Consider the following 10,019-nt stretch of genomic DNA (forward strand, 5'->3'; position numbering starts at 1 on the left):
ATGAGGCTGATGTTTGGGATATTCCCAAAGTATGGCTCCTGTATAACCTTCTCTGGAATCACCTTGGCTCTCTGTACCCTCACCCTGCTCCTAGTGGCTCTCAGCGGCTGAAAGCGAGAAGGAGGGAGCGGCCCCAAATGGCACTCTGCACTTCAGGACCGACCCCGTTACCCTGGTGGGTAACCTGTTCCAGATCCACCTGTCACTGACGTGTCTCCGTCTGCAGTACGGAGATGTCTTCCAAATGCATGTGGGCTCCCTTGTGGTGGTGGTGCTGCAAGGCTATGCCACCATTAAACAGGCGCTGGTACAGCATGGGGAGGCTTTTGCCAGACATCCTGACCTCTTCACCTTCTCCGCCGTGGGCCAATGGCACCAGCATGACCTTCAGTGAGTACGGCGCTGCCTGTGCTCTCCACGGGAAGCTGTGCAAGAACACCCTGCGCTCCTTCTTGCAGGCAGAGCCGCGGGACCCTGGCACCATCTGTCTGCTAAAGGAGCACATGTGTGCCGAAGCGGCTGGTATGGTGGAGGTCATTTGGGAGCGCTCAGAGGGGAGCGAGGGGTTAGTTCTGGACCCTGTGGTCCCGCTGGTCACGTCGGTGGCAAATGTGGTGTCTGCCCTGTGTTTCGGGAAGAAGAATGACTACAATGACACCGAGTTCCTCACCATTGTGCACATCAACAACGAGGTGTTGCGGATCTTCGCTGCAGGAATCCTGGCCGACTTCTTTCCTGTGTTCCGCTACCTGCTGAGCCCGTCTCTGAGGAAGATGGTCGAGCACATCAAGAGAATGTGGAACACAACATCGAGGAGCACCTGTAGACACCTGTAGCACCTGTAGACATTTGAAAAGTTAACCATACCTGGGTCATGTAAATTAGAGCACGCCACAGAAATAGTTTAAAACAGAAAAAAACACGAGTGCTTCATTTTGGGTCACTCCCTATAGTCACTCCGTGTTCCAGTCAGTTTTCTTCTGTTTGGTGCCTAATCCCAAGCGGGGAATTTTTTAAATGTAAATATGCTTAAATCATACTTCATGAGTATATTTAAATGATCTAAATCTTTATCTAATATACTAAAATAATACTGAAGTACAAAAAAGTGTCCCAATTTAGATATCTTTACATTTATTTAATATGTTTAAATGCCAATAAAATAACGAAACAAATATATGTTGAATACACCTTAAGGATATTTTATTTATATTTCTCATAAATTATAAATATACCAAAATGGTATTTTGAATTAGAATTCCTGTATTTTCTTTACAAAAAAGTGTATTTATAATTTACTTTTACAAATACACTGCTACTCATTAACCACATTAGCTATTGTAATTAGCCATGTAAAGGTTACCTTGATTGACCAAGGCATCTTCTCTCTGTGGCTGGAGCACACAACTGCTTTGTAACCCTTTTGAGAACTGTGCACCATTCACATTTCACACTTTAGTTGTTCGCATAATGGTAAAAATTAACATTTAAATCAAATGTGTAATGTGTTACATTTGAATGAGATAAATATGAGGAACAATATCATATTATAAATCTAAACTTCAACAGAAAAGGATACTGGGGGATATGCACATTTCTGTGTTAATGCGTTTTTGAAAGTATACTTTAAATATATTTTGTGGACATTTAAGCTAAATATACTTTTTGAAATTATACTTAAGTATATTTTTTTGTAATATGAAAAACTATACTCTCAGGAAGCATGTTCCTCCACTGTGCAATAAACAATCGTTATCATTGTCATGTCATGTCTTGTTATGTCTGTTCCTGTCCTTTCTCTTCACTCTCTCTCTCTGCTGGTCTTTTAGGTTACCTTCTCTGTCTCTCATTCTTCAGCTGTTCTACATCTCCTCTAACTAGCTCATTCACTCTTTCACACCTGTTCTCTCTTCCCCCTCTGATTAGGTCTCTATTTCTTTCTCTGTTCCTGCTACTTTCAGTGTCTGATTCTTGTTTGTGTTTTTTGATGCCAGAAGCAAGCTGTCGTCTCGTTTGCTTCCACCTTGTCCTGTCCTGTCGGAGTCTGCCTGGCAGGTGCCACCTGCACTATACTAACGTTCTTTTTGTTCCGCTGACAACGTTGGAAGAGGATTTATGCCATTCCTGTTTTTTCATTAAAGAACTCTGTTTTCTGTTAAAACCGCTTTTGGGTCTTCACTCAAGTTCATAACATGTCAACTTTGCACTTTTCTGAACAGAATTTCAGAAAGTACTTCAAAACTGAAACTACAGTGCCTTGTAAATGTACTCATACCCCTTGGATTTATTCACATTTTGTTGTTACAAAGTGATATTAAAATGGATTTGTAATTGTAATTGGTCATTTTTTGACAACAATCTACACAAAATGCTATAACGTCAAAGTGGAAGATTTATATTTATTTGTTTTCAAAAGATTGATAGAAATGAAATAACTAAAATATAGTCGTTGCATACGTTTTCAGCTCCATGAGTCAATATGCTAGAAACACCGTTGGCAGCAATTACAGCGTCTTTTTGGGTAAGTCTCTAAGAGTTTTACACACCTGGATGATGAAACATTAGCCCTTTATTATTTTCCTAATAATTCAAGCTCTGTCAACATGTTGGTGTTCATGGCTATACATCAATTTTCAAATCTTACCATAGATTTTCATGCAAATTTAAAACTGTAACTCAGCCACTCAGGAACAGTCTGTCTTCTTGGTGAGCAACTCCAGTGTAGATTTGACCTTGTGTTGTAGGTTATTGTCCTGCTGAAAGGTGAATTACTCTCCCAGTGTCTGAAGCAGGTTTCCCTCTAGGATTTTGCCTGTGCTTAACTCCATCCAGTTTCTTTTTATCCCAGAGAAAAGCACACCCATACCATAATGCAGCCACCACTATGCTTGAAATAAGGAGGAGGTTACTCAGTGATGTGTTGTGTTGGATTTGCCCCAAATATAGCTTTGTACTTAGGCCCCAAAAGTTTTACTTTATTACTTTATCACAACAATGTTGTTGATCCATCCTCAGTTTTCTCCCAATAATTTAATGATAGTAAACTTAAAGCCTGAAAAACAATGAATTTAAAGTACACTTTTAATAAGTGTAGTAAAGGTAGATGATAGTATATATATAGTATACTAAAAGACTGAAACAACTATCAACATAAAGTTAACTTTTAATAAGTGTGATGAAGTGTAAAGATATGAAATGTATAGTATACTTAAGATATAATACAAAAATACCTCTCGTATTTAAAGTATATTATTTTAATATTTTGTATATTTAAGTATACTTGTTATATATTAAAATCAACTTTTTTTGGGATGAACAGACCCTGAACACAGACAGTATGATATATCGCAATATTTAAGGAATGGTAACATATCCAACGGGATTTAGCCATTCTACTGTTACAGCTGGAGGCAGGGGTAGGAAATGTTGATAGATATGCTATTGAAACTATGGGCTAGAGGCGTATAATCTATCATGTGTATACAGTGAAAAAACGAGTTGACGAGGACCTGGAGAGACATCTCAGCTTTCGTGTGACTTTGAGGCTGAATTTGGTGGATTAGTAAACCGTTAGATTAGATATGATCAGTGCTATCAGATGCTGGTACAGAGGCACAGAAAACCAGTCAGCCATTGAGGGATTTGTTTCAGAGGGATAGCTTTTGCTGGGGGGGATACACAGAGAGTAAAGGACTAACACAGGGGTAAAAGAAAGGAAGAGATGGGAGAGATAGTTTGAGGAGAGGTACAAAAGCAAGGTTACTTTTTGGAAAGCATATTTTTGCTTGTGATTTTGCCTCTTCGGGTTGTTTAAGTGAAAAATGGAAATAGTTGGAAGCTGAAATCGAAGCTACAGACTCAAAGGTGATCACACACAGGGGTATTGCATCGTACGTGAATCACAATCACACAAATCATCCCTTTATTTGAAGACGGGAACTCCAGAATAGATGGCAATAATCCAACAGTCTTTCTTTCTTCTTGTGTCTCACTTTTTCTGATCGACTTGGCAATGTATCTGATCCTTTTCTCTGCATTTTCATTTTCAGGTACAGTATCTTGTTGTCTTCACCCGAGACATTTAGTATGTTGCCTTTGTATGGTTTAGGCGACCACATTGGCCCTGCCAGACTCCCACGGTTTGTTGACAAGACCAAGATGCCTTTTACCCGACGCCTTCATATACAAGGTGTTCCATCACGCATCCTACGTCCTCTTCACCATACCACACGGGTGAGGCTCTGGTAACACTCACAGTAACAACTTGTAATGTATATTTCTGCATGGTGCCTGTCTGCTCGTATGTGCAGATCAAAGTGTTAGCTCTGGGAATGGAATGTTGCTATTCACTCAGTTGGTCTATTTTGTCCTTCTTTTCCTCCCTTTAGTACCACAGAAAACCTCACACTCAATGCATACTTCATTCCTAAGGACACTTGTCTTCGGCAATCCGTATCAAGTTGATCATGACACGTGAGTGTTATCTGTATGCGTCTCAAAACACACTTGCAGCGATGAGACAAGACTGTAACTACCAATTGGATACCAAGAAATTGGGGAGAAAAAAGAGTAAATAAAAATATAACAATATAAGAAATGCGAATTTCTGTTTACAAGTTGCAAAACATTTTCCGTTGTGTGCCCTAATGAACACAACTCTCTTGTGGTGGTCATCACGGGTTGGTTGTCGTTTTACTCCAACTGGTTTTGACCGTCAGTGGCAGTGGCGTCATTATCCCTGTAATGCAAACACAGTCGCAAGCTGTCAGAGTCAAGACAGAGTTGAGCCGATACATAGTGAGCAGCCATATCCAAGGATTTGTCCAGAGTCATTTCCTCATTGGTAAAATTGATTGATATTGATATTTACCTAGAAGTATGTTATGTGCTATTTTAGTGGTTTAAGATAGGCCTATTCTATATATAACTTAAGTACTTTTATGATATCTGAATACAATGAAAGAATATCTATGCATTCCAAGATTTGGAAAAGAGTATTGTACACGGTTATCCCCAGTATTATTTTGACTATTAGGGATGGTGATTGGTCCTTCTACCTTCATCAAGTGGAATGAGTTTAGAAATGGCTTTTATTTAAACCCCTATCTGGTTATTAATCACAACTAAATGCTTAGGAAGACGGGGAGTGTTGTTTTAGATAAGTGATCAGAGCCTTGGGCACCACGCAGCGTTCACTCAGGGTTCATTCCTACCCGTCTCACTCTTCCCCTCCTCTTCTATCTCCCTTTCTCTCCCCAATCCCCATCTGAAGTAGTTTCCGGGGCTACTCATAGATAGAGTAGAATTGCCTTTTTACCAAATGCTCTCCCGTCTCTCCAACAGACCGATTAGACACAGTCTTTGGATCTATCAGACTTATTCCAGGGAGGTTAAGAGGACAGAAGACACACGTCTGAGAAATTCAAATTCGGATCATGTGATGTTCTATTTTAATATATATATATATATATATATATATATATATATATATATATATATATATATTTTTTTTTTAGATAAAACTAGAACTGAAAAGCCATGACAATACGTTTGAATAAGATGAGTATCTGATTTCCAGTATATGTTTAGAGAATAATTCACGGATGTCACAGCAGTGAAGCCATTTTGGGGCTCACGAGTGGCGCAGTGGCACTGCATCTCAGTGCAAGAGGCATCACTACAGTTCCTGGTTTAAATGCAGGCTGTATTACATCTGGCCGTGATTGGGAGTCCCATAGGGCGGCGCACAATTGGCCCAGCGTCGTCCGGTTTTGGCCTGGGTAGTCCGTCATTGTAAATAAGAATGACTTGCCTAATAAAATAAAGGTTAAATAACATAAAATAAAGTAAAATTTGAAAGACATGTCCCTTTTCAGACAACAGTATACATCATGTTTTGCTATAAAGCAGTGGGATGGGACTAGAGAAATGTGACCGCTCAAAATCGTAGATTGAGATACATTTTTAAAATATATTTTAAAGCACTGTTTGTTTGCAAAGACTAATTCTTTAAGAATATAACTTGCCTCAAAATATAAACTTGTTTTGCTCCATTATTTGTAAAACAGTAATTTTAAACAAACACTCTATAGCTTCAAAAAATGTCATAAATGATCAGTACTTGTTTCCAAAGCCCTGTCTATGAATTTCAGTGGTTAAATCTCTCCACTCCATCCCTAAGCTGTTCACCAAAACAAGTGACGGGGCGCCCGTTTTGTTGTTTTTCAAAACCCACACTGTAGCTTTTAATACAGCTGTATCATCTATAAATCATATTCTTCAATAAACAACTCAAAGTTGAACTGGTTTCATGTTCAGGCTCCATGCTATCTTCTCCATGATAAATCCTGTTAAATGAGCCATAGGATAATTCATTTGCCTCTGTGCTGTCATAGGAGACTCGAACTATGTCTGTTATAGCAGAGAGATCGTTTGGGCGGGTGAAATAAGGGTTGTTAATCAGCGAAATAGCTGCCATACTCTCCAGGGAACACGACCCCCCTACACTCACCCAATTTCTCTGCCTGTTCCCTCTGCTCTCTGATCAACCCATTTGTCTCTCACTTAGTTCTAGTCAGCAGAGCTCATAGTATCTATTAAACTCTGGAGTTATTAAGAATAACAAACTACAAACTAGGGTGAGCATGTGTAGAAGCAGCTCTGATCTGATTGGGCCAATACAGCAGGAACGCACAAAGCAAATCAGAAGGCTAATGCAGCAGAAAACACTTGAGGGGTTCAGTGTGGTTAAAAAAAATACTGAGCCATTAGGATCGCCCCATTGAAGAAAAAGGGATGTCTACAGATGTCGGATCTTAATTTGACCCATTTCACCACAGGAGGAAAATAATCCTTTAGCAGAAGGATTTTAATAAATATTTAATATTTAGAATCGCCGCCAGGGGGCAGCTGAGTTAAGCTATAGACCTTTTTGGGAAGGTAAAAAAAATAACAAACTCATTTAGAATGCATGGCCCCATTCTACCTCCGGCTACCTAGCTGCCAAATGCATGTTACAAGCAGCAAAGTAAACAAAGTCTACATATAAAGACAGAAAAGCAGGGTTACATGTAGCTTAGTCAGTGTGTGGAGAAGATGGAGGCAGAGTTAGCCGGCCGGATACTTTAAAGGCTGTGGGCTACTTCGCCTGGATAGTGGCGAGAAGCAGCAGGCTGTATTGGGGAGGTGTGCAGTGGACACTGTCGCCTCCATAGAAATTAGACTCCTTGTATGACAGGCAGAGATGTTAGGACAATTTTTTTTCACAGGGCTGTAGGGAAAAAATGTACTCCGAAGCCACATTGTTATATTTATCTGCTTATAATTTCCAAAATTTGACAGCCGATTTTAGTAATCTTGTCTAGTCAAATATGCCTACACTAGGCCTGCAGCTTCTCTTCACTCATAACTTCTTGACTTAGAAGACAAATTAATGATTATACTAGAATGAACGTGTCAATCATCTAGCTGACACCTGTAAAGCTTTCTCTTTCAATGTTACTCCTCTCAATGGGCCCGGGGAGAAAAGAAATGGGCTCTAACAGGGTAGTCTACATATTCTTCCCTTGCAAACATTTTCAGATTAAAACCACTGAAAATCAGTGTTCATATTTCAGTTATAATTCCATTTAACCCATCTCAAGTTCAAAGGTATTGTTTTAGCCCTCTCATTTCAGCTCTTTCATTTGATGGCAAAGTAAACATGTTATAATGTGACTTATTAGTATCTCACAATATCAGGATATTTCAAAATAAACAAGTCATTCACAATAATATTCAAAATAGGCACAGTAATAGCGACATTAGTCTTTCACAGTGTGAAATATTTAAATAGGCATAGTACAGGATAGTTTACATTGCACAATTAAATAGTAGCCCTACATACAGTAATGGCAGAGTAGTAGAATACCAGGAATACTTGTACAGTGGTGCAATATAGTTAACAGAGGTGTCGGTGTAGAGATATGGAAAGATTCCTCTTGTGACAAGAACATGGAGAGAATAGATCATTTTTTGTTCATGGGTTAGAAAGGAAATGTGTCTTCTGCTTTTCCCAACACCCTGCAGTGCAGCAACCCTAGGTGGAGAGCAATTCTGAGGGGGTTAAGTGCCTTGCTCAAGGACACAATGTCAGGAGATTGTACATGGGAGCCTTCCAGCTGCCAGTTCAGTTCCATACCCAGTTTTGTGTCGTCCTGGGCATGAACCATTGTAGTCATGGCACCACACTCATTAATTTGTCCTGTAGGGACCCAAAGTGGTGCACATTTTTGTTTTTGCTTTAGCACTACACATCTTATTTAAATCAAAGGAGGGGGACCCTGTTATATGTTCAAGAAAGCAATAAGCAGAATTCATTATTGCTGGCCTCATTGCCTGTGTGCTACAGCGGTTACAGCCGCTGACCCCAGCACACATATAACAGCGTAGGTATGGGTTTGAATCAGGCCCACTTACCTTCCCCTTCTTTCCACTCTCTTTCCCACTACATTAAAAAATAATTTTAAGAATAATAATAGGCTTGTATATTATAATGACGATATAGGCAATGTCTAATAATATGCCATTTAGCAGTGGGAGGATTGTAACAACACATGGGTGCGGAAAAGTGTCAGATTCTTGAATGATAATATCCAGTCATTGTCACATGATTAAAGCGACAGGGATGGCGTGCACCGCTGGAGTGGGGATGGTGAAATCAGCTGTTCAATCAGCTGTCAATCAACTGATGGCCCAAATCAGCTCATCAACTCAGCTAGGGAAACAAACAGTAGCCTGTTCCTGGTTTTCACAACTTTTATTATGTGACAATGGATAGGCTAACGGGTAGCCTTTTATTTATTCATTTTATTTCACCTTTATTTAACCAGGTAGGCTAGTTGAGAACAAGTTCTCATTTGCAACTGCGACCTGGCCAAGATAAAGCAAAACAGTGTGACACAGACAACAACACAGAGTTACACATGGAGTAAACAATAAACGAGCCAATAACACAATAAACAAATCAATGACACAGTAGAAAAAAGAAAGTCTATATGCAGTGTGTGCAAAAGGCATGAGGAGGTAGGCAATAAATAGGCCATAGGAGCGAATAGTTACAATCTAGCAGATTAACACTGGAGTGATAAATGAGCAGATGATGATGTGCAAGTAGAGATACTGGTGTGCAAAAGAGAAGAAAAGTAAATAAAATAAAAACAGTATGGGGATGAGGTAGATAGATTGGGTGGGCTATTTACAGATGGACCATGTACAGCTGCAGCGATCGGTTAGCTGCTCAGAAAGTTGATGTTTAAAGTTGGTGAGGGAAATAAAAGTCCAACTTCAGCGATTTTTGCAATTCGTTCCAATCACTGGCAGCAGAGAACTGGAAGGAAAGGCGGCCAAATGAGGTGTTGGTTTTAGGGATGATCAGTGAGATATACCTGCTGGAACGTGTGCTACGGGTGGGTGTTGTTATCGTGACCAGTGAACTAAGATAAGGCGGAGCTTATAGATGACCTGGAGCCAATGGGTCTGGCGACGAATATGTAGCGAGGGCCAGCCGACTAGAGCATACAGGTCGCAGTGGTGGGTGGTATAAGGTGATTTGGTAACAAAACGGATGGCACTGTGATAGACTGCATCCAGTTTGCTGAGTAGAGTATTGGAAGCTATTTGCAGATGACATCGCCGAAGTCGAGGATCGGTAGGATAGTCACTTTTACTAGGGTAAGTTTGGTGGCGTGAGTGAAGGAGGCTTTGTTGTGAAATAGAAAGCCGATTCTAGATTAGATTTTTGATTGGAGATGTTTAATATGAGTCTGGAAGGAGAGTTTACAATCTAGCCAGACACCTAGCTATATATAGTTGTCCACATATCCTAGGTCGTAACTGTCCAGGGTGGTAATGCTAGTCAGGCGGGCGGGTGCAGGCAGCAAACGGTTGAAAAGCATGCATTTGGTTCTACTAGCGTTCAAGAGCAGTTGGAGGCCACGGAAGGAGTGTTGTATGGCATTGAAGCTCGTTTGGAGGTTAGT

General features: G+C 40.1%; 1 pseudogene; it reads left to right on the top strand.

Moving 5' to 3' along the window:
* Window positions 1-836, top strand: LOC135513642 (cytochrome P450 1A1-like; annotated as a pseudogene).
* The last annotated feature ends 9,183 nt before the right edge of the window (window positions 837-10,019 follow it).

The sequence above is a fragment of the Oncorhynchus masou genome, chromosome 25 (assembly GCF_036934945.1).
Source record: "Oncorhynchus masou masou isolate Uvic2021 chromosome 25, UVic_Omas_1.1, whole genome shotgun sequence".
Lineage (NCBI taxonomy): Eukaryota > Metazoa > Chordata > Actinopteri > Salmoniformes > Salmonidae > Oncorhynchus > Oncorhynchus masou.